At 43.2% G+C, this 25,899-nt stretch overlaps 1 protein-coding gene across 2 annotated transcripts in view; it reads left to right on the plus strand.

Moving 5' to 3' along the window:
- The window catches only part of LOC124595769 (glutathione S-transferase D7-like), a 70,411-nt gene that overhangs the window by 12,397 nt on the left and 32,115 nt on the right, over positions 1 to 25,899 (plus strand). The gene's annotated exons all lie outside the window — the stretch shown is intronic.

Below are 25,899 nucleotides of genomic sequence, written 5' to 3' on the forward strand. Positions count from 1 at the left end.
ATCAAACATACAAGGAAAATATGACTTAAAATACCTGATAGCACTTTTAATTTAAGTAAGGAACAAAGCCGGGCGCAGTGGCGGGCCGGTTGAGGGCGCCACGTCACGGATTGCGCGGCCCCTCCCTTGGGCATGTGTGTGTGTGTGTGTGTGTGTGTGTGTGGGTGGGTGTGTGTGTGTGTGTGTTCTTAGCATAAGTTAGTTTAAGTAGTGTGTACTTCTAGGGACCGATGACCTCAGCAGTTTGGTCCCATAGGAATTCACACACATTTGAACATTTGAAAAGAACAAAAGAAAGTGATGGTAGATATTTGAACTGCGATCGGGAGGATTAATGTCAGATGGACTGCCCAAGCAAAAGTCCCTCACTTGTGACAGCAAGACCTTGAAGAATACGGATTGAGGTAAGAGAACGAGGCAGCTGTCATGAACTATAGCAAACAAAAAACTTCTTTCCGTTTCTCAAGGATCCAGTTGGGAAAACAATATCTTTTCACGTCCATTTGGATCTTAGGCAGTGATGGATGATGAGTTTTATGAACTTCCGGGCTTCAGAATACCCTCAGCACCTCCACAGCGAAGACGTAAAAAATGGTTCAAAAATGGCTCTGAGCACTATGGGACTTAACATCTATGGTCATCAGTCCCCTAGAACTTAGAACTATTTAAACCTAACTAACCTAAGGACATCACACAACACCCAGTCATCACGAGGCAGAGAAAAGTCCTGACCCCGCCGGGATTCGAACCCGGGAACCCGGGCGTAGGAAGCGAGAACGCTACCGCACGACCACGAGCTGCAGACGCGAAGACGTAAGACGTGAGTCTTCTTCGCTAATAGTTTATGTAGAAAATAGCTAGAATCAGATTCGCTAATAAGCAGTTAGAGTTGAATTAAACATTTGTAACCGCTACAACATGAATACCAGATAACTATGCAGGGTAATATTAAACGAAACACCAGTAAAGTCATATCTGCTGTCCATAAACACTTTGTAGCTACAGAAATCTGAACGATTCGAAGATGGGTAATTTGATCTGAAACAAAACCACTCTATGACTGGTTAAATACATTATAAAAAATCTCTTTTTTCGTGTAGTATTATTCTTGAAATACGTTTGTTTACTACATAGAACCTATAGTTTTCATAGCTGCATTCACCAGCTATTATCATCTAACACATAGTAATACAGATGGAGTTGACTCTATATTTTGCATATCGCGTTGTTTGCAAAACCAAATATTGCCTTTGAAAATTATTTCTGTTCCATTTAATCCATCAGGTTTTCATAAACTGTATTTTTTATAGTGTAACAAAATAAAATTGTTTTCGATTCAGTATAATATACAGCGTGAACACGGGCTCTACCGACAAAATTTTTCGATGTCGTTCAGGGATATTTTCGGAGCATTTTGGTGCAATGGAACCGTGATATCCTGTGGCTCGTTGCAAAACAATAATGTAGCTATTATTGATTTCGTTTGTTAACACATACATTTTTGATTCTGTGAAAATGCTTTGCCTGCACTGGAAAAGTCACCATCGTTACACGATTCGATATCTAGTAGGCTCTCGCGTACAAGCTCGAAATTTCAGTGATGTAGTTTCCATCACTGTGGAAAACATTGGCAAGGCTTCGTTGCGCCGCCCTTCCATTGCATTCAGGGAAACCATACACTAGGCGCATAGTGGTCGTGTATACTTCAGTAAATCCATGCATACTGCTGCGTATCAGTGTTAACGTACAATTAACACATTTCGTGAAAAATGAACTGGAGTCAGAACCAAGTAACACAAAATGCAGGCCTGAGGGCGGAGCGTAAAGTGGACGTTACTGCAGTCAACAGCAAGTTCCTTCAACGAATGGAGCAAGTTTGTTCCAAAGCAGTATACATCGGCTGTACCATCGACATTTGCACTATTGTACACGTATATTTTGCGCAGTACAGATACAATGATAAATGGAGTAAGACATCGAACGAATGTAATTTCTCTGTAGTGGTCCACTAGAGACGATCTCTATGTCATCTATGCAGGCTGTTCCAAAATTCCCATTACAGACTTCTCGAACATGTAGAGGGGAGTGAATATATAACATTTTGAATAGGAACCAATGCACAAAAACGTACCATTACATGCTACAGCCGTTTGAAAACGTGTTTTCTAGGTAGATTTGCAAAGGGTAATCATGGCGGTGGTTGCTTACGTCGAAATAGCTGATGTCATTTGACCTCTGACGCCTGGCTTAGAGCCTCATGCACGTGTTCGCCAGTGTCAGAGGTAGTATAGAGTGTTGGAGGTGGTATGAATGCAATTGTTGGTCATCCACAACATGCTAGACGGTGCTGGGAACAACATCCATTGCAAGCGCAATTGCTCGTTTAATCGTTGACGGGTTGTCTTCAGAGTGTTGCAGTACGGTCTCTTCCAGTTCGGAATTGCTGCGTCTTCTTGGAGTACTACAGTCATCCCTGCTAACGGTGAAGGAACGCTTTCTCGAAGCTGTTGCGTAATTGTGAAGAAAAGGGTTTGCGATGGTGTCGGACGTTGCGGATAACGATCCTGAAAAAAGCGACTGGCAGCTCCTCCATTATTGTGCGCTTCGCCACACAGAAGGATCATGTCGGTAGGCTCTGCAAACGTGTACTAGCCATGTTGCTCTAACAGTCACAGACACGCGAATTAGGCTCGACTCGAACCATGTCATAGAGGTAGGATGGACGACAAATGACATCAGCAAGGCCGACGTTGAGATGCCCGCTAAACCCGTTGGGCAGAACAGATGATTAGGATTGTGGGAAGGGCCAAATAAGGTTGGGGTCAGTTTCACCTCAAAATTGTAATTTATTGTAATTTAATAACACATTTACAACCAAAGCGGCACATAGCCGAACATTTACAACTACGAGTTTCAAAATGCAACTCTTTCACGGCTGAAGGCCTCCAAACAAGAAATCTTAAAAATCGACAAGATAAAAATGCAGTTAAAATAACAATAAAATAATTAAAATATATATATTACATCGCTAGTCCGAAAGCCTCAAGGCAAGGGTGGGCAGACAAACATAAAAAAGATGCAATACAAACGGCTGAAAGCCCACAATAAAATTTTCAAGATTTTTAAATAAATTACGATAACTTTTCAAAGGCTGAAGGCCGCTATGTTTATGCTTGAAAGGTAATTTTAAGAATAAGGTCCCAAGGCTGAAGGCCCACAATTAATTTTCCAAATTTTAAAATAGTATAACCATAAACCATAAGTTTTAAGTAGCTGAAACCGGGCTTAAAGAAAAGATAGCACAACGGCAATAACAAATATGTTAAAATGTGTTTGAAATCTTATGGAACTTAACTGCTAAGGTCATCAGTCCCTAAGCTTATAGACAACCTAAATTATCCCTAGGACAAACACACACACCCATGCCCGAGGGAGGACTCGAACCTCCGCCGGGACCAGCCGCACAGTCCATGACTGCAGCGCCTGAGACCGCTCTGCTAATCCCGCGTGGCACGGCAATAACCTTTCAGCAAATATCCACTTTCCGGAATTCAAACTTGGTTACATAAAACACAGTAAAACCAAGAACTTTTTCTTCATCATTGGCTACGATAGATTATAAACAGACAATTAAACACCGGTGAGAAAGCCAGTAAAGACAACAGCACTCAGAAGCCTCCAGGGGGGTCGGTCTGCCCTCGTTCACTTAGATGAGAAAGGTAGAGAGCCCAACTACACTTGATCCATCGGAACCCAACCAAGGGACAGCCACGGACCGACCGACAAACGACATGCTTGCCACCAATCGGTACATGAGAATTCAAACACAAAATGTTACGGGTGTGATTATCCACAATGAAATATGTATATGTATTAAGCTGTCAAAACTTCACACCGAATTCGACAGCGACAACAGGTGAGGAAAGGACACTGCCTGAAATTACGTTAGTGGGCAGGGCAGGTAACCGGAACACTAACGGCCACAAGTCAGAAAATTCCGCTGATGCACTTGAATTGTAGTCAATCAAAATAGTTAATTCCACGGCATGGCGGCTAAATTTCAGCAATACAAACACTCAGTGTTGCTCACAGGAAAACATCCCCAACAGCGAACCACTGAAACGAACCACACAACGTGAATGGACGTGGCTTGGGTACTTGAAACCACTACTCAACTTTGACGTCCTGGGTCGGTGAACCACGAAGCTCGTAGCGATAGGACAGCAACACACACGCTCCGACACTGCGCAGGGACCGCCAGCAGACCCAGACGACTGCACTGGGGTGGAGCTAACTACCCTGGCGAGCCATGTCGACGCAGACCTCACTGCTCCAACCCGGCTGCAACTCCCCGACTGGCAAATCCGGACTGCGCTCCAGACCCGTTCCCACTCACTGGCAGCACGAACTCGCGACCCGAACTCCCTTACGACAGACAACGACCGGGAAGTAATAGCAGTCGAGCAAAGATACTACGAGTGGGGATATACCGATACGCGCTGCTAACGACGCTCAAAGGCAGGCAAAGCAGCAACTCAGTGACAGTGGTAATTTAAATTAACGTAGTGAGGTGGAAGTACGTTAAAAGCAGGGTGTAAAATTACGTGATGTCGGGAACATGAGCCACGTACGGCTCAGACGTAAGCAATCGCCCCTCTCCCCCCCCCCCCCCCCATCCAACCATGAAACACCTGTAGAACGTTTTCAGGCATGGGTCCCAATGTACTCACTCCCCTCTACAAGTCCTAAAAGTTTGCAGCGGGAATTTCCGAATACACTATGTATTATTTCTCCTTGTATTATCGTGTTTTATTCTTTACATATTGTAATGATGTCAGTACATTCAAATAATACAAGAACATAAATGTGTCATTGCATCTGCATGTATCTTTGCTGTGAGAATTTTTGCTACTGTCGAAACTGAACACTCAGTTGGTAAGGTCGGGGGCTGGGACGCTGATTTTTGACGTGATGGCATTGCTGGTGAGTTCGCTTTCGTGTGTGAGGATACGGATAAAACGTTTAAATTAAGTAGCGCACCATAGCGCTGCGAACCGCCGAAAGACAGTGATTACCACTGAGTAAACTGGAAAATGAGAATTCTACTTTTATTCCTTGATGAACTTACACGGCTTTGCCATGTGTATTAGACGATAAGCTGTGGGCTTTTGGTGAAGCAATACATGTGCACAAATTGCGTTTTTTATTTGGAGGACTGTGTTTTGATGTGAATAATTCGGATTGATGAAACTGTTTCGCGGGTGACACGGAGTAGGACACTGTACAGACAGATCATCTCCGTAAATACATCAGTGCAGCGAAAATTGGGCACACTTTTGAACTTTGACACCATGGCATCAAACACACGATGTTAGCTGCTTTTCACAACCTGCAATATGTATATAACATGCTATTTTCGTGCTATATCATCATGTATGAGTATCTCATCTCATTGTCGCCTCTCTAGCTCTGAATCCTGCAACAATATGTGGTGCAGCCAAAGCGGAGATTTTGAAAGTGACTGCTAAGCAGACTCAGACTCTTAGCATTACACGTTTTCTTTTTTAAAATAAAATGTTGGTCGAGTTGTAATATGCTAATTTCTCGATATACGACAACGTGTCACTGCAGGCGTTTTCTCTATATCTCATCCTATGATTTTCCTGTTAAATAATAAAATGTTTCTCGCACATGCTCAAATTCGTTCAGCGTGTTCACCATGTTTCGCTGATTCTGATTTCAACGTAGTGAACAAATATTTTTTTGAAGTGAGCAGATATCCGCGAAACTGTCATAAACTTGCCTTGTTCTAATTGGCCGACAATCACAGTCTGAGTGGTATTCAGATCTGACAGCTGGTGTACACGTGTTTTGGTCTGGTTTATATAGACCGTTACGCGAATTCCATGGGCTGTGCTCGACAATACATCTCCAGTGACTGTTTGCGTTTGTGGGTGCATGCATACTTTTTATTCAGCATCGTTGGCACCATACTCTTCTGAGAAATACATTTAATTTCAGTTTCCTTGATGCTGCTTTTTGCATGATTATGTAAAGGTACTGGGCGAGTATATGAGTAAAACATTTCAGATTTTGAGTTGGATAATAAATTTCATTTGATTATTTTCACCCAGAATCCTACACGTTGAATTAAACATTTTCGACGAGCACTCTCAAGTTCATACCGTGTAACATAACAGGGTTAGGTGACCATTTCATTACACGACCATTTGCACTGTTTAAAGTTGGGGCCATGACCCCGTCGTGTCTTAACCACATATTCCTGAGACCAAAATACTTGGAAATGGTGTTGGTTAAGTTAGGGATTACGCTGTATAAACAACAGATAACGTTATCATTTGACTATGCTTTCTTTCTTGGAAGAAAATTTTTGAGACTAAAAAAACTGAAAAAACAGTACTTGCTCCAATCGAGGATTAGTATGTGTCGATTACTATTCCGAGGAGTAGCTTGTGCGTTTTCTCCGTCATATGGACAAGGGCACTGATCTGGTACAAGAGCCCATTAAGCGTACTTGGTTTCTCCTGCTTAAACGTGCAATAAAAAACACTTCACTGACGATACGTAATAACAGCTTCTCCAGTTTCCACCACTCTTCTCAAATAATAATCAGTATTTCTTTTGAATCTGAAAAACGGCTTCCGTTTCTTTCTCCGGTGAACTTTCAATTTAGCCATCGCATTGATTTGACAGGACTTTTATGTAGCGCCGGATCTATATTTAGTTGCAGTGATAATCCCACCGCAGAAGTCGGCCGGGATAAAGCTTGCCGTTCACACACGACTTCGAAGTCCTCCTCCCCGAGTGATCCTAGCTGGAGTCAAAAAACGCGCCTCTCATCTCTAACAGAGTTTTCTCGCAAGGAAAAGTAGGGTCAGCATGTTACATGTCTAATTATATGAAACAGCTATCATCTCAGCAGCCTTTCAAATTATAATGCGACTTAGTGTCTTATTGTAGGTCTTAAAAAGTCATTGGCATTGTTTTCAAAATACACTCCTGGAAATGGAAAAAAGAACACATTGACACCGGTGTGTCAGACCCACCATACTTGCTCCGGACACTGCGAGAGGGCTGTACAAGCAATGATCACACGCACGGCACAACGGACACACCAGGAACCGCGGTGTTGGCCGTCGAATGGCGCTAGCTGCGCAGCATTTGTGCACCGCCGCCGTCAGTGTCAGCCAGTTTGCCGTGGCATACGGAGCTCCATCGCAGTCTTTAACACTGGTAGCATGCCGCGACAGCGTGGACGTGAACCGTATGTGCAGTTGACGGACTTTGAGCGAGGGCGTATAGTGGGCATGCGGGAGGCCGGGTGGACGTACCGCCGAATTGCTCAACACGTGGGGCGTGAGGTCTCCACAGTACATCGATGTTGTCACCAGTGGTCGGCGGAAGGTGCACGTGCCCGTCGACCTGGGACCGGACCGCAGCGACGCACGGATGCACGCCAAGACCGTAGGATCCTACGCAGTGCCGTAGGGGACCGCACCGCCACTTCCCAGCAAATTAGGGACACTGTTGCTCCTGGGGTATCGGCGAGAACCATTCGCAACCGTCTCCATGAAGCTGGGCTACGGTCCCGCTCACCGTTAGGCCGTCTTCCGCTCACGCCCCAACATCGTGCAGCCCGCCTCCAGTGGTGTCGCGACAGGCGTGAATGGAGGGACGAATGGAGACGTGTCGTCTTCAGCGATGAGAGTCGCTTCTGCCTTGGTGCCAATGATGGTCGTATGCGTGTTTGGCGCCGTGCAGGTGAGCGCCACCATCAGGACTGCATACTACCGAGGCACACAGGGCCAACACCCGGCATCATGGTGTGGGGAGCGATCTCCTACACTGGCCGTACACCACTGGTGATCGTCGAGGGGACACTGAATAGTGCACGGTACATCCAAACCGTCATCGATCCCATCGTTCTACCATTCCTAGACCGGCAAGGGAACTTGCTGTTCCAACAGGACAATGCACGTCCGCATGTATCCCGTGCCACCCAACGTGCTCTAGAAGGTGTAAGGCAACTACCCTGGCCAGCAAGATCTCCGGATCTGTCCCCCATTGAGCATGTTTGGGACTGGATGAAGCGTCGTCTCACGCGGTCTGCACGTTCAGCACGAACGCTGGTCCAACTGAGGCGCCAGGTGGAAATGGCATGGCAAGCCGTTCCACAGGACTACATCCAGCATCTCTACGATCGTGTCCATGGGAGAATAGCAGCCTGCATTGCTGCGAAAGGTGGATATACACTGTACTAGTGCCGACATTGTGCATGCTCTGTTGCCTGTGTCTATGTGCCTGTGGTTCTGTCAGTGTGATCATGTGATGTATCTGACCCCAGGAATGTGTCAATAAAGTTTCCCCTTCCTGGGACAATGAATTCACGGTGTTCTTATTTCAATTTCCAGGAGTGTAGATCTCAAGGAGACCTAAAGATGTGTTTACCCTTAAAGTCCTTTTATTTCTGGACGGCAGTAGACATTTTAACACGTAAATATCACGTGAATCTTTTATCACTTTACAATTCTCGTGTTTATCTATTTCTGCGAAACGTGTCACAGCGATGAATTAACTTTCCAATAACTCTTACGTGTTTGACTTTATTTTGACAGTATTGAGGAGATCCGTTATGAGAATCACGCTTATCTACAGTCATGTCACTTGATAAAATTTCGCTGTTCAGTTGACATTTTCCGTTATCATCCACTCATCTTTACACCTCACCCAGAACAACTATTACCTCACTAACTACGACCATTCTGCACTTTCTCACATGATCGTATTATAAAACTTTTTCCAATCTTCTGCACACTTACTCCCTTCTAGTCTGCATTTCCCTCGAGTATGAACAAGTGAAGTTCACTTCCGCAACTCAGAAATATTATATATAAAATATATGGGCAGTTGTGAACATGGACAACCACAGGCTGTAAAATGGAAGGACGATAATGACAATTTATACCGGACCAGGACTCGAACCCGGATTTCCCGCTTATCGCAAACGGTCGCCTTATCATTTGGGTATCCGAGCACGACACACAGGCACTGCAATGTTGTACTTATCCACCAACACTGGACAAGCGACCTTCAAGTAAAATGTCTCCCCAGTATGGGAATATACGTAATGCATGTGTGGGTGTACGAGTTCGGGTTATAGATACATGTTGACGATACATGCATGCATGCATGTCCGAAGGAACATTCCATCGTGATACGGAATAACAAAGGCACTGCAGTGTCGTACAACAATATAATTCTAAATTTCTTCAGGATTACCTATAGTCAGTGACTCTCCACCAAATTTCACCCAAAACTCCACTTACAACCTGCGGAAAATCCGCATACTCCCCCTCTCTCCATCTAGCTTATAGACACACGGTCCTAAGTTCAGTGACATACACACTAACACACACACACACACACACACACACACACACACACTCTTCACGAAGCAATATGATGGCAAGAGTATATTGCACACTATTCCTGTTATTGAGTAACGCTACGGTCGCAGGTTCGAATCCTGCGTCGGGCATGGATGTGTGTGATGTCCTTAGGTTAGCTTAAGTAGTTCTAAGTTCTAGGGGACTGATGACCTCAGATGTTAAGTCCCATCGTGCTCAGAGCCATTTTTTGTTATTCAGTAATCAGGGTCTCACTGGCGGCCGGTCTGAATCATCGGCACTGACATGCACAACGAATTAGGCAGTGCTAGAAGTCCTGCTCAAGAAACTGGTTGTAAGGAGTGATTCCCTTCTTACAACTGTCGCCTCTTTACTCTGCAGATTCAATGGGAAAAAGCACAGCTGTTGGAATAATTAAGTAAAGCAGGTACATATATTTTTACTTTGTGCTGTAAGTTCAGGCAGTATTATGGAGACATTCCGCTAGTTGGAATAATACGTTGTATCTGTTAAAAGTGTGTACTTGTATTGGAAGGTCAGTCTATCTTCAATGAGGTACCCCATATGAAAGTATTCTAAGAATAGACTTGCACCTATGGCAAAAATTACTATACCCGTATCTCCTCAGTCTGCAGCACTATTCATAACGCTGAGCTTATTCCGTCAGCTTACTTTAACTCGAAGTTTTCGTTACATCTGTAAAGTTATAAATATTGTTGACTTTATGATCAATGTTGCCTTAAGAAAGGAATTCCGTTATGATGTCGCAGCAGTCGTTTCTGTTCCCAGAAGCATTTGTCTGTCGGCAGTTAGGCTACTGTCTATGCCACAGTAGCATATTTTACCTAGTGGCAGTGGTTTCTTACAGAAAAACCTGTGTGCCGCATGGATGTTCTCTTGTGGCCGCTTTTTCATTCAGTATCATATGGGTGTTGAGCAGCTGCTGCTAGAGAAATACGTTCGCCCCGTTGGTCTGCAAAGCTGGCAGCCACGTCATCGGCAGCTTCTGTCTGTTCTACCTCATAATATTATGGGCTGTTTAACTTCCTGTACGGTGTTAATTTCTACTCCTGGATATTGACGTCAGCAACTACAGTCCAGAATTTGCTCGGCATTTGCTGATTTACTACGCTATTCAATTCGCACGTACGTGGGCGTGCTGAAAAGTAATAACTCCCAATTTTTTATGTGCGATTTCGTAAAGCTTTTCAAATAAAACAAACGTTATCATCAGTCTACATCTTTAAATGAGGACACCACCACATGGCCGTGTGTTTATTTAAAAAGCCTGTATCTTTATTCTTCATTGTAAAACACAAGGGCATCAGGAACGCTCCAACTATAAGCACATTCACTGATTACGTTGACAGAACAATCCCTGTACAGCATCTTGGAAAGAACAGGGACTCGACGCAAAACACTTCCAGTAATCAACCAGACAGTGAATGACACAACATCGAAAGTTAAAGTCAGGCGTGAAATCTCTGAGCGCTCCATGATCGGAAGTGGAGAACGCCAAGATGACGACCTATTCCCACTATTGTTCAACACAGTCCTGGGCAAAGCAAAGAAGGAATGGGAGAAAGAACTGAAAATCGGACACTGGAAACTAACGCGACTGGGACGATCACGCGATAATATAGAACGATAATACTTAGCTTTGGAAGACGAACTGGTCTTTCAACCAAGCAACAGCAACCAAACATATAGAAATACTAAAACAATGCGCAGAAAAAGTTTACCTGCAAATATCTTTCCACAATTCTGAATTATTTTGCTCAAAATTAAACATACAAGTTTTAGACATAAATTACGACAAGATAAACGAAGCTGCACGTTTCAAATATCAGGGTGAACTCCTAGAACATACAGGAGGGAAGAAGATCTCACAGAAGACTCAACTGCAAAAAGTAAAGATAGTGTACAGCGAGACACATGGCGTATATAATAACAAATGCATATCCATTCATACAAATACTAGACACTATAACACTGTTATCAAGCATGAAACAGCACGCATGTGATAGACAATCATTCCGAAGTAAAATCGACAATGAAAGCTATCTAAAAGAAGTTCATAAAATCATGAGAAGAACTCTCGGCCTACAGTTGACAGATGGATATTGATTAAACTCTCGAAAATCAACAGAAGTTATCGGACCGAGCTGCATATGTCAGAAAAAGGGTAAAGTTCTATCGACACGTCAGCAGGCCGCCGAGACCCACCAACTGCATTTTGTCACCCATACAAGGAGAGGTGTCAACAACACCATGGTTCACACAAGTAAAACTTCTTCACTTTTGTTTCGCCCTTGTCCCACATCTTTTGGGGGTTGGCGTTGTTATCTACGGAACTGGCGTTGCAGGTGGCAATTATTGGGAGGCGTGACAGATGGGTAGTGTGTCAGGAGGCACTCTTCCAGTTCGCCACTTGCCGGTTCCTCAGGGAAAAGGAGGTGCTTGTAACCTGTGTACGCCGGAGGGCGCAGTAAAAGAAGAGTGACTTTCAACCATTTGTTTCTGCAAATACATCCCTCCTTTAGCAATGCAACGGCGGTCCTCTGCCGCTGCTTGTCCGGGTGCGCCACGAGCTCCCGGCAGGACTCGAAGAAGGTGGGGCGAACGTATGTGGCTTACACATGCCGGCCTAGGAGGTCCTCGATCCCCTCCCGTAACTGTGGCTCATCTCCGTTCTCTGAACCGCGGTGACGGTTGTCGTGTGGTCGAGAAGTCCGCCGACCCTGGCTTGCCTTGCAGGTAGGCCCCTTGGCTCCGCTAATATGTCAGGAACGCTGGTGTCCTGGCCCAAGTCGACACGGAAGACCCCCCGGCCTTCCCATCTGCGTTGGAAGCTGTCAGCAGCGCCGAAATCGCGACTGGTGCTTGCGTAGAGGAAGACATCTCTCTGGCGGCTGTTGGAGGTGTTGAGTACGAGCAGGATATCTACAACAGACTTATAGCCAGAGTTAATACCGTGTCAGGGAATCGAGTACGTGCGTCCTGTATCCCATCGATCCTTCCGACCAACTCCCTTCTGAAATCGAATGCTGGGGTATTTAAAGTGTGAAATATCGATTAGTGTTGACCCAACGTCACTTGTAATAACCGCATAGGCTTTCCTAATAGGAATATATCAGCGATTCATATCGCGCCCTGTTTGCTTAACACATTTGTTATACCAACAGACTGGTCCGTAACAATATTCAGTACGGTTTCTTGCGTTAGCGACGCGGCTTCTTGGTTCATGCAATAAGGTGACGTGATACTTCAGTGTCGTATTGCTTTACTAAGCTCCTGCTGATGCCAGCTACCCAGTTAGCTCAAATCACTGATGTCCTCTTTCCGCCTGACCTGCTAACGTGATGAAACGCTGTCGTTTCGTGTCGCGCTTCTGAACATTCCCGCAAGGAACACAAAGTGAACGAGGTCTCGCAATTATGAAATTCGGAGGCCAGCTGCCTGATACAGGGTTGGTACGTAACAGCATGGTTAAATGAAATGGGTGGCCGTATTCCCCTCTTGTCCCCATCCCATTACCACCGTCCCCGCTCCCCCCCCCCCCCCCCTCGCTCCATCCCCTCTCGCCGCGCCCCTGGGACGAATATGTATACTCCAGTTGCCTGCGTGTAGTTTTATCTATGTGAGAGTGAGTGAACGTTTTGTAAGTTTTTGCGAATCGTGTAGCTGAGGCGCGACGTGGATATCAGGCCGGTATTAACTTAGTTGGATGGAAAAACAGGCCGGCCGCTGTGGCCGAGTGGTTCTAGGCGCTTCAGTCCGAAACCGCGCTGCTGCTATAGTCGCAGGTTCGAATCCTGACTCGGGCATGGATGTGTGTGATGATGTCCTTAGGTTAGTTTAAGTAGTTCTAACTCTAGGGGACTGATGACCTCAGATGTTAAGTCCCGTAGTGCTTAGAGCCATTTGAACCAGTTGGGCGGAAAAACGCCTAAAGACGTATCAAGGACGACCGGCACACCAATCCCCGACGTTAATCCGCTGGTGCTATTGCCCCAATCCCAGAAGCGGCGCTTTAAAGCTTGCGGCTGTCCAAGTGGGCATGCATCGCACAACTCAAACTTGACCCAGAGACCTACTAATTGATCCAACAGAAACTGAAGACAGAAAAATATACAGAGGCAAGGCACACAATAGAATATGAGGTAAGAGAACAAAGTCCAAAAGAAACTAGGGACTAAATGTACTGAGCTTGGGAAGACGTTTTTTGGAGAATTAAATGAGAGTACCGTGGAAGATCAGACAATATGCTCAAATGAGGCAGAATGCTTAGAGAGCCTTTAGGATATTGAAGCAAATAATAATAGTAATAATATGGATAAACTTAGCAAGTCATTTGTATTCTATAGCATTAGTGTGTTGAGCTTCCTGTATGATTCTGCACGTTCACTAAACTATCGTATTTATACTCTTGACCTTTATGCAAAATAGTGGTGGAGGCAGTAGAATTGTTAGATTGTCATCATATAAAGATCTTCTCACTTTATCTAGCACTGCATATCGAAGAAACAGCCACATGTATTCACAGTTTCAGAGTGCACTGCTAAAATCTACCGCGTTCTTCTACCCTTATCGATGTTAGTAAAAGATCCATTCTGGATACAATTCCCTAGGCTGTGGCTAGACCATTCCTCTGCAGTATATCTTCCAGAAGTGTTAGTACCAATGAGTGTGGAGGAAAACTTGTTTAAAGTAAAGGAAGTACATAGAATGGCGATGGTACATCATTATGGCTGCTCTGTAAATCTCAAGTGCCTGGCAGAGGGCTCATCGAACCTCCATCACGGTAATTATCTGTTATTCCACTCTTAAACAGCACGAGGAAAAATGAAAACCTACGTCTTTCCGTCTGATCTCTGATTTCCCTTATCTTATTATCATGACCGTTTCTCCCTATGTTGGTTGGCGATAACAAAATATTTTTGCACTCGAAGAAGAAAATTGGTGATTGAAATTTCGTGAGAAGACCCCGCAGCAACGAAAAACCCGTTTGTTTTGATGATTTATACCTAAAAATCCTGTATTGTAATTCCTAGGTATTTAGTTGAATTTACGGACTTTATATTTGCCTGATTTACTGCATAACCAAAGTTTAACGGATTCGTTTTAGCATTCATGCGGATGGCCTCACACTTCTCATTATTTAGGGTCATTTTATAATTTTCGCACCATACAGATATCTCACCTGAAACGTTTCGAAATTTGTTTTTAATCTTCTGATGAATTTGCTAGACGATAAACCATAGCATCATCTGCAAACAACCTAAGACGGGTGCCCAAAATTGTCTCCTAAGTCGTTTGTATAAATAAGAAACAGCAGACGCCCTATAACACTACCTTGGGGAACGCCAGAAATCACTTCTCATTTCCTCGATAACTTTCGTCAATTAGTACGAACTGCGACCTCTCTGACAGTAAATCACAAATCCAGTCACATAACTGAGACGATATTCCGTAAGCACGCTGTTTTACTACAAGCTGCTTGCGTGACACACCGTCAAAAGCCATCTGCAAATCAAAGGTGTATCAAAAGTGTATCAAATTTGAAATCCCTTGTCAATTGCGCTCAACACTTCGTGTGTGTAAGGAGCTAGCTGTGTTTCACAAGAATGATGTTTTATAAATCTTTGTTGACTTTGTATCAATAGACCCTTCTCTTTGAGGTAATTCATAATGTTCGAACAGGATGTAGGAGGGTCACTCAAAAAGAAATGCACACAATTTTTTTTAAAATACAGTTTTCATTCTGCATGTGTGAAAGTTTTACAGTGTGTAGATACATCCTTCCCGCTTGTTTTCAAACTTAGTTCAACCTGATCCCGTGAGTGGCGCCGTCACAGCATGTCTTCCAGATGGCTGCTACACTTGACGTTCGCCAGAAGTAACGTGCTGTCATAGAATTCCTGTGCTGTGAAAACGAGACAGTGGGAAACATCCACAAGAGGTCTAAAAAGGTGTATGGAGATGCTGCTGTCGATCGCAGTACAGTTAGTCGGTGGGCAAGCAGATTACATGATGAAAGCGGGCACGGCAATGTTGAGGATTGTCCTCGCAGCGGCAGGCCTCGTACTGCACACACTCCAGACAATGTCCAGAGAGTTAACGAATTGGTGACTGCTGACAGACGCATCACAGTGAACGAATTGTCACGCTACGTTGGGATTGAGGAAGGAAGTGTTTGCAGAATACTGAAAGTGTTGGCATTAAAAAAGGTTTGTGCCATGTGGGTTCGTAGGATGTTGATAGCGGCTCACAAAGAAACAAGAAAAACGGTATGCAGCGAACTTTAGGAACAGTACGAGAATGGTTGAGATGACTGGAAGAACTGTGACAGGTGATGAAACAGGGCTCCATCATTTTTCACCAGAGGCGAAGAGACAGTCAGTGGACTGGCATCATGCAAATTTACCCAAGAAAAAAAATTCAAAACCACACCTTCTGCCGGAAAAGTTATGGCTACGGTGTTTTTCGATTCTGAAGGACTCTTGCTTGTGGACTTCATGCCAAGTGGAACCACCATAAATTCTGATGCATATGTGACGACACTGAAGAAACTTCAAGCTCGACTGAGTCGTGTTCGACCACATCGGCAAAAGCAGGTTGTTTTGCTGTTGCACGACAATGCACGGCCACATGTCAGTCAAAAAACCATGGAAGCGATCACAAAACTCGGATGGACAACACTGAAACACCAGCCTTACAGTCCTGACCTGGCTCCATGTGACTACATCTCTTTGGGAAACTGAAAGACTCTGTTCGTGGAACAAGGTTTGAAGATGATGACTCCCTTGTGCACGCTGCCAAACAGTTGCTCCAACAGATCAGTCCAGAATTTTACCGAGCGGGTATACAGGCGCTGGTTCCAAGATGGCGTTAGGCAGTTGAGAGGGATGGAAATTATGTGGAGAAATGAAAATATTGTTCCTAAAGGATATGTATACACACTGTAAAACTTTCAAACATGTAGAATAAAAGATGGATTTAAAAAAAAAAAAGTAGTGTGCATTGCTTTTGGAGTGACCCTCGTAATTTGCAGTATCCTGCTGCGTATCGACGTTAAGGATATGGACCTGTAATTTAGTGGATTACTCTTATGGCCTTTCTTAAATATCGGTATGCCCTGCGCGACTTTACAATCTTGAGTACGAACCTTCTTTCGTAGAGTGAGCGATTGTATATGATTGTTAAGAATGGAGCTACTGCATCAGCGTACTCTGAAAGGAACCTAACTGGTATACAGAGTGGACCGAAAGACTTGCTTTTATTAAGTGATTTAAGTTGTTTTACTACTCCAAGGATATCCTTGATTGGAATTGTGGAATATTTAATTCTTCTTTGCTGAAGGAGTTTCGAAGACTGTGTTTAGCAACGCTGCCTTAGCAGCACCATCATCGATAATATTTGCACTGCTTTCGCTGATAGAAGGCATTGATAGTATCTTGTCGCTAGCATACTTTACATACTACAAGAATCTCTTTGGATTATCTGCCAAGTTTCGAGACAAAGTTTCGTTGTGGAAACTATTATAAACACCTCGCATTGAAAACGAGCTAAATTTCCAGCTTCGGTAGAAGATTGCCAATCTTGGAGATTTTACGTTCCCTTAAATTTGTCATGCTTTTCTCGTTGTTTCTGCAACGGCGATCTGACCTGCGTACGGTGGGAGACGTACTGTGACGGATAAGATCCGTCCTCTGTTAATTTATTTGGTATAAACCTCTCGATTGCTGTCGACACTATTGTTTTGAATTCAAGTCACATCTGGTTTACATTTACGTTGTTAGTTTGGAAGGAATGGGGATTGTCTCTCAGGAAGCTGTCAACCAAATTTTTATCCCTTTTTTGAATATGCGAATTTTTCGTTTATTTTTGGAGGGTTTGGAGGTACGGTATTCAGTCTCGCTACAAAAATATTGAGTCTCGCTACAAAAAGCTTGTGTTCACTAATCGCTGTGTCCGTTTTGATGCTTGTTATTAGCACAGGGTTATTTGTTGCTACGAGGCCAAGTGGGCTCATGAATTAATTGCTTGCAATAGTTTTCAAGATAGGACTCTGAATGAGGATCGTGCCTGTATAGCTCAGAAGGTAAGAGCATTGCTCGTGTCCCGGGCCGGCACCCAGCTTTAATCTGTCCAGAAGTTTCACAAACCAATATCAGAACGAGAATCGATGACCCCCCCCCCACCCCAGTTTCCAAGTCCAAAGCCTAAATCACTTATCCTTATTGGTAGTGGTTAGTATCAAAAAAGCCGAAGCGTTCCGAGTACACAATGAAATTAGGCGTTTCGAGGGTTAAAAGTAGTGAAATACTAAGAGAAATTGTTACTGAATAGCTTCCTGAAACAAGACGTCAACGTCTGAGGCGGTTGTTAATGAAATTAAGAAGAAAATTAGTGAAATTAAGAAGAAAACATCAGGGAAACTAAATTATGCAATGGAACAACACATGACAGGAAAAAATGACCATAGTCATAAGACTTATTGTTCTTCAAAATTCCGAGAAGTTACCTGTTCCTTAAAAGAATAGCGAACTCATGGGGACTGATAAAAGCAGGAAATCTTGTGATAACTTCTGCTCTCAGAAATCGTAAACAGCTTAACAGGGATAAAGTTATTGTTGGTACCCCTGGTGATACACCATACAATAGATTTTGGAACATAAATAACTCGTAGTATCAACTGCCTCTTGACAAAAGCAGTTAACAAATAGCTCGTCATTGAGATTACCTTACATCGAGATTTTACTCCGTCCTACAGTGCTGTGTCCACGAAGCGATATTTTGGGATCATAGCCTGTGAATCAGTATTAACAAAGTGGAGTCAGAACTGACAAGTTTTTGTTTGTATCCACTTCTCTCCAAATGAATCTTAAATACCTCCATGAGTATGTAAATCAAGGATTGTTGGAACTGTGTAATAGATCCATGGATTGTCTGATTTCTATGTTTATCCCTTAAACTAGTGGATACTGAACTTCCCGAGTTAATACGAAGAACATTCGTTACGGAGTGTTACATATGACACGTTCCTACAATGAAACTTTAATTCTGCACCGGAGGGTACGCTGATATGAAACTTGCTGGCAGAAGTACCACGCCGAGATCCGAACTCGGGACCTTTATCTCCCACTTGCAAGTGTTCTACTGACTGAGCTACGTAAGCTCGACGCAGGATCCCTGCTCACAGCTGTATTTCATACAAGTTCTCAGGCGAAATTTGCAGGATTAGCACTCCTGGGTGAAAGCTTGCTGCGGGGACATGGCTTAGCCACAGCCATATGTCAAGTTTCATATGAACGCACACTCCTCTGCAAATGAAAGTCTCTTTCCGGAAACACCTCCCAGGCTGTGGCTAAGCCACGTCTCCACAATATCATCTCTTCCGGGAGTTCGCATCTTCATAATTAATCCACCGATCGTTGGGTATCTTTCCCCTTTAATTAAAGCTAATTCTGCAAAGCGTAATCCATTACGTGTAATTCCTTTAACTCTTACACTAACTTCCAGATGACTTCATTTACTAATGCATAGACCTATTATTCGCTTTAATTACTCAGTACTATTTCCTGTCATATTATCAAACTAGTAAACAGGTAATAGATGCGGTGGTATTTCTGGGCGTTGTTCTGTATTTCGCTTGTAGAAACCTGCAAATTACACAAGTGGCGACCAGAATCGCTACAGTAGTGGTAGCTGAAATGTTTATATCTAGAACACATTTTTCGCTGCTTCTCTCGGAACTGCTGGATGTATTGCAACATGCGTTCTGCGGAAATCCACCCCTTCTCTGATGCTACAAATTTATCTAACGGGTTAAGGATATCCGTTTTTAAGGTGTCGTTCAAAACAGCCAAGTTCTGAACTGGCACTATCTCCGAATTCTCTGGCTAAAACAAGGATGTGTCAACTCAGTTATCAACAAATCCCAAATCGGGTTGTCCCAGCTTTTCACAAACAGTACTGTTTACATGCATGCCACAGCCCCATCTTAGTCATACCTTGCGGCTTCGGCTTCTAGAAATAATCCAGAATTATAACCCCTCGAATGAATACCGAATAAATCCAATATGTGCCTATTATCTGAAAGTGCGACTAGGGGTTTAACACTTTGTTGCTTCAGATTTTCCCAGGAACAGCTGAAGCTCGTGCCTGTGTTAGTCTGGAGCACCTGGTTGGACAAACCGTGATTCTCTCTTGCTGTCATCCCCGCAGCTCTTCCAAAGAAATTAAGGCATACTCTTTGCGAACTATTAGCACTTCACTGGGTTACCCGTACCTACTTTCCTACTGTGCCCCATCCCACTGGTTAGGGGTGTACAATAATACAACAAAATTGGGCATTCAAGCGTAATACTGGATAAAGTACCGACGCGTGCAACCTTGCACCACCCCTATTGCCTTTGACTCCTGACTTGTGAAAAAGCAACGCCTAAATGTCTTCCGTTGGTTCCGTTAAGTGCTGTACCTTTTTTGTTTGAGGCATTAGTGTTCTGACTGCTTTGATGCGGCTCGCCACGATCTGCCCTCCTGTTCCAACCTCTTCACCTCAGAGTAGTACCTGCAACCGATGTCCTCGATTATATACTGGATGTATTCCAATCTCTGTTTTTCTCCACACGTTTTTACCCTATATGGCTCCCTGTACTACCATGCAAATAATTCCTTTACATCTTAACAGATGTCCTGCCACCCTGATCCTTTTTCTTCTTAGTGTTTTTCATATATTCCTTTCCTCGCCGATTCGTCGGAGAACCTCCCGATTCCTTACCTTATCAGTCCATCTAATATTCAATGTTCCTCTTGTAACGTTCTTTACAAAGATTTTGTGTTTTTGTTTGCCAATGAATATGAAATGTGTAATGTTTGTGTCATGCATATTTACTGGGTGATGCGTTGTTGAACAAATTGACTTAATCTGCAAAACCAATACGCAATTTTCATAATGAAATAAACCCTCAGAAATTTACCCGTTCTCGTGAGCAGCCAGATCTATGGCCCTGCGCAATAAACTGATAAAATTCCCTTTGCAAATAAACAACGAAATAAAATTTCCTTAGTTCTAAAGTTGCAACGGAAGGTATCTTGGTATTTTGTTCTCTCCACAGTGGGCATAGAAAATAATCAATATTGGCACAGCGAAGTGCAATGCCGACAGTAAAATAGCATCACACAAAAAATATCAGTAGATTGGTTGATAAATGAATAACCTTACAAATGTTCAGTGAAAATATTGGATATTGGCTCAGCGCTGTGCAGTGCTGCCCCCATTGAAGCTGTTACAACATTAACACTTTTCTGATTCTGGCACATTAATATTTATCTGACTCTGATTGAAAAATGATTTCGGCAAAAAAATATTTATTGGGTTCAAATAAACACGACATGGAAGAGGATGAGGTACTGATAAGGGGATATTCTGAGACCAAATGCTTCAGTTTGAAAACTGTTTTCAAAATAAAGTTTCACCTTCACAAAATTTGATGTGAAACACTTTACTTTAACTCCAAAGCCAGTGAACTTCTCAAGTGCTCTACAATTATCACTTACAGTCTCATTAAAACACTTGGATTATTACAATGACAATAAGTCTGACATCGTTTGACAAAATAGATTCCAGAATTTAACTTCTCCGTATCAGGATTACAAAACACACAAAATATTACAAATCGAGTATATCTAATCAACCTATACACTAACTCTGATGGAAAACACTTGGTTCCTACATTCAGGAGCCAGTACTGTAAAAATTAGCAAAATCTACATTGCGTTGCAGCATACATAAAACTATATTTAGAAATTTCATAACCTTACAAATTTGTTCCAGTTGCTTTCCTTTGAGTTACGTTATCAATTCATTACTCTTCTCTAATTGGCATGGACAATGATCAGTGTTGTTAACGATCAGTATCACTGTAATTGTTGATAATCTTATAGCCTTACAAATTAATGATACACTTTACACGCCGGCCGCGGTGGGCGTGCGGTTCTAGGCGCTTCAGTCTGGAACCGCGCCACTGCTACGGTCGCAGGTTCGAATCTTGCCTCGGGCATGGATGTGTGTGATGTCCTTAGGTTAGTTAGGTTTAAGTAGTTCTATGTTCTAGGGGACTGATGACCTCAGACGTTAAGTCCCATAGTGCTCAGAGCCATTTGAACCAACACTTCACACTTTTATAGAAATAACTACGACCTAACATTTACGTGATCTGTGTTAGCACAAACAGACCATTCGTCACTTCATTTTATAAAAACTGTATTATGCTGCGCCCATATACCAACAACTAAAATCTCACAGCTAGCCACTAGCTTTAAGTCTTATAGCCTACGTATGACAGAGTGCAACGGCAACTGCTACTGCGCTCCCCGCGCTCCTTCTTACAATCGTTTCTGCCACTCAGGTAATATTTTTGGTTCAGCGGTGTCAAAAATGTAAACTCTTCTACATACGACAATTGTTTCAGGTCATTTTTCATGAATTATATTACAAAATCGGACTCCATGTATAAGTGGACCCCTCACATTCTGTAGCACCGTATGACAGATGCTTCGATTCTCTTCTGTTCTGGTTTGCCCATTGTCCATGTTTCACTACCATATAATGCTAAGATCGAAACGTATATTCTCACAAATTTCTTCCTCAAATTAATGCCTAAGTTTGATACTCATAAGCTTCTCTTCGCCAGGAATGGCCTTTTTGCCAGTGGTAGTACCGTGCTAGGTGGCGCAGTGGTTAGCACACGACTCGCATTCAGGAGGGCGACAATTCAAACCCGCTTCCGGCCGTCCTGATTTAGGTTTTCCGTGATTTCCCTAAATAGCTTCAGGCAAATGCAGGGATGGTTTCTTTGAAAGTAAACTATCGACTTCCTTCTCCATCCTCCCCTAAACCGATGGTATCATTGACCCCTCTGTTTCGTCATCAACCAACCAAGACGGCCTGTGATAGTCTGCTTTTTATTTCCTCCTTGCTTCGTCTGTCATAGGTTATTTTGCTAGCTAAATAGCAGAATTCCTTAACTCCGTCTTGTTCGTGATCACCAATCATCATGTTAAGTTTCTCGCTGTTCTCATTTCTGCTTTTTCTCGTTACTTTCGTCTTCTTACTCTCAATCCACATTCTGTAGTCATTAAAAATTTCATTCCATTTAGCGGGCCCTGCAGTTCTTCACTTTCACTGGAAATAGCAATGTCATATGAGAATCGTATGATCGATATCCTGTGAATTTTAATTCCGCTCTTGAACCTTTCTTCTGTTTCCGTTATTGCTTGCTACATTGTTGCTTTACACCCTTTTTAATTCTTTGCTTCCACTCATATTTTCCCCTCTTGGTCCTTGTACATACCGTATATTAGCGCCCTTCCCTGTAGCTTACTGTTATTTTTCTCCGAATTTCGAATATCTTACACCATTTGACACTGTCGAACGCTTTTTCCAGGTCGAAAAATCCTGTGAACGTGCTTGATTTTGCGTTAGTCTATCTTCCATTATCAACCGCAACGTTAGAATTGCCTCTCTGATGTCTTTACCTATCCTGAAGCTAATTTCCTCTCTGGTGCCTTTACCTTTTCTGAAGCCAAACTTATCGTCAAGTTATAAAATCCTTTACTGTTCTCTCCAGCCAGACTAGAAACTGCTTTGGCGGCAATAGCGTAGAATTCAGTTTCTCTTAAGGCAAATAGCTTCCTGCAATATAGACGCTTCTAGCACTGCATCATTTATATTGTTCAAACCCGTAACAATCTGGCTACAATGAGTCCCTCACCCAGCGTATGCAGTTAGTCTTTTACCCTCTCAAGATCACTATTTACGTTTAGCTTGATGCTTTGTGCATATTGGTAAACCCTCTGGTTAACTGTCGTGCCATCCTCGTATTATTCAGTTCAGCCTGTTCTACGTTTGCTAATTGCTGGTATGTCTTTCCACCTTGGTCTTACTAGCGTCTGCTACCGTTTTCGTCTGCTCGACCATCTTGTTTAAAGTTTGAATATTCTCGTTGTTTGATGTTCAGAACACTGTTTTCAACAGTTTACCGTCTGCATTTACCCATCCTCTCCTTTTCCGATCTAGCGCTTTCGGGTCAGATCAGTCACCTGTTTCCACTGTTCCCTTCTTTTCCCGTAAGAGATTTGTAATCCGCGGTATTCTTCCTGAACTTCCACTAAAATTCTCTTTCTCTGTGCTTCTTCCTGCAGTTTAATAACGGTGTGTTCCAACCTGTGCGCCTCGTTTCTCATTTTGCGTACACTGAAATTCAATCTAAGAGGCCATCGATGATTTGTTATCAGAATAGCTGGTTGTCTTGAGAACATAACTCCAGGTTGATGCTGAAATCCACCCACTACTCTTCTCTGAATGTTGTGAAGTATTAGTAACGTTACCAAATTCTTCCTAGCGGCATGTGCTGGCACACCACGTGAGAGAAAGGAATTTCTCATCAATTCCACTCCCCGATTTGAAATATTAGTGCATAAGGGAAACGCTAGGGTATAATATAATAATCAGTACAAAATAAGAAACCCCCCAACACATGGTAGTACAAACCCCAATGGTTCAAACATAACAAGACTACAATACAAATTTAGACAAAAGGAACTAAATACTGTGCAACGATCACTCGATTTTAGTGCATACGGCGAGCTGTGTTTTATGTAACGGCTACTTTGCTCTCATATACACTTTATTCGAATGGTTTGACTCGACTGATATGCGAAATACAAGTCCTCGTTGGAAGCTGCAACTTCAGTCACCTCTGTCGCTTGGTATGGACATTAATGCCCTTCAATGTGTAAGGGTTTCTCACTAAAATCCACTGGCCCTCTTGATTCAGAGGAAATTTCCCTGTACATTGATCTCTCCATTGCTGACGTCAGAATGCCTCCATAATCATGCGTTTGACCTCCTGCTAAACCTCTCTTAACCATATTGAAGATACGTGTCCCAGTAATCATGATGATTATTTATGTAATGAGAAAACATTTTAGAAATTAAGCTATGAACCCTACCGGTACATTCACTTGATTGTAAATGGAAAAGGTTAATGAGAAGTTTTCGGATAGAAGCAGGCGACAGAACTTTTTCAACAGGTCTGACGTAAAATTTGTACCCTGGTCTGTAATTACAGTATCAGGAAGGCATAATGTTAATATCCAGTCGTTAACCATCGCGTTTGCCACTGTGCTTGCTCACTAGTCCGGAATCGCTACCATTGCTACGAACCGGGAAAGTGGCATATCATTGTCAGAATATATTTATTGCCCGGTGAAGTCTTTTTAAATGGTCAAAGGATATCCAAATTGAGCATTTCAAAGGTTTCAGCTCTTCCGGCAGTTCGCGCAATGGAATAGCCTTTGACTAAGATCAGCACTTTGTGAACATAGCACACAATCTTTCATGTGCCGTTCAACATCTTTCTTTCTTCGCAAAAACTTCTCAGCTAAGTGCATATCCCTTGTTTTACATCCACCATGACCTGCTAACCTATGGCCATATGCCTGTCGTAATAATTCATTTCTAAGAGATGCGAGAACTGCCACGCGTGGTCCACATTTGGTATTTCTGTATAGCAAGCTGTGCTGCATCTCAAACTGTAGCTGCAACCTAAATACCCGACAGTCTACGTCTGTTGCTTGTGCTTTCTGCCACCCTGACAAGTTTTCACCTACTGCTTTCCGAGCTCCCATTTTCCTGTCTGTGTGCTTTTTCTGAGGTCTATGCAACACTTCATAATTAAACTCGCTTAGTTTCAGTACCATCCATGTCAACCTACTGGCAGGTCTTTTAATCACACTTAAGGGAAGCACAGTCCGCAACTACCCTAAACATTAATGTGTATGAATAACACCGACAATAGGTAACACCATAAATAACAGCTAGAAATTCTTCTCTGTTGTGGAATGGTTACTGTCTGCCTTTGTTCAACTGCCTAGATGCATAAGCTCCTGGACGTTACCCGTTACGCACAATTTTACTGAAAACACAACCAAGTGCGATGTTGCTCCCATCTGTTGATCGAATGAACCCTTGCGTGGAGTAAGGAAATACGAACGTTCTTACAATTGTCTCCATGTTCTTCCATATCTTTTGAAAATACCTTTATGTCATGGAGCCGTGCTTCGTCTCGCGTTTGTGCCGTTGACAGGTTGGTGTCGTGTATTCGGATTGTGACCTTTCGTTTCCTTAGTGTGTTCACTGGCGCCACTACGTTTACTAGCCTTGTCTGTCCGTTAGTGGCAGCAGCAGCGCTTATCGATAGCAAGTACTGTGGTACTGTCTTTGGAGCGACCTCTAGTTTCTCCGGGTCGTCGTGTGTGAGAAGTTGGCTTAGGACGGATGGAGCAGTGAGGTCCGCACAGCGCCAGTACTCGCCGGGACAGCTTGCGATATATGCACTGTCCGGTGGAAGAATGTGGTCGCGAGAGTGCACGACCACGTCGAGGTCCGTATTCAGCGAGT

The sequence above is a fragment of the Schistocerca americana genome, chromosome 2 (assembly GCF_021461395.2).
Source record: "Schistocerca americana isolate TAMUIC-IGC-003095 chromosome 2, iqSchAmer2.1, whole genome shotgun sequence".
In the NCBI taxonomy this organism is placed as follows: Eukaryota; Metazoa; Arthropoda; class Insecta; order Orthoptera; family Acrididae; genus Schistocerca; species Schistocerca americana.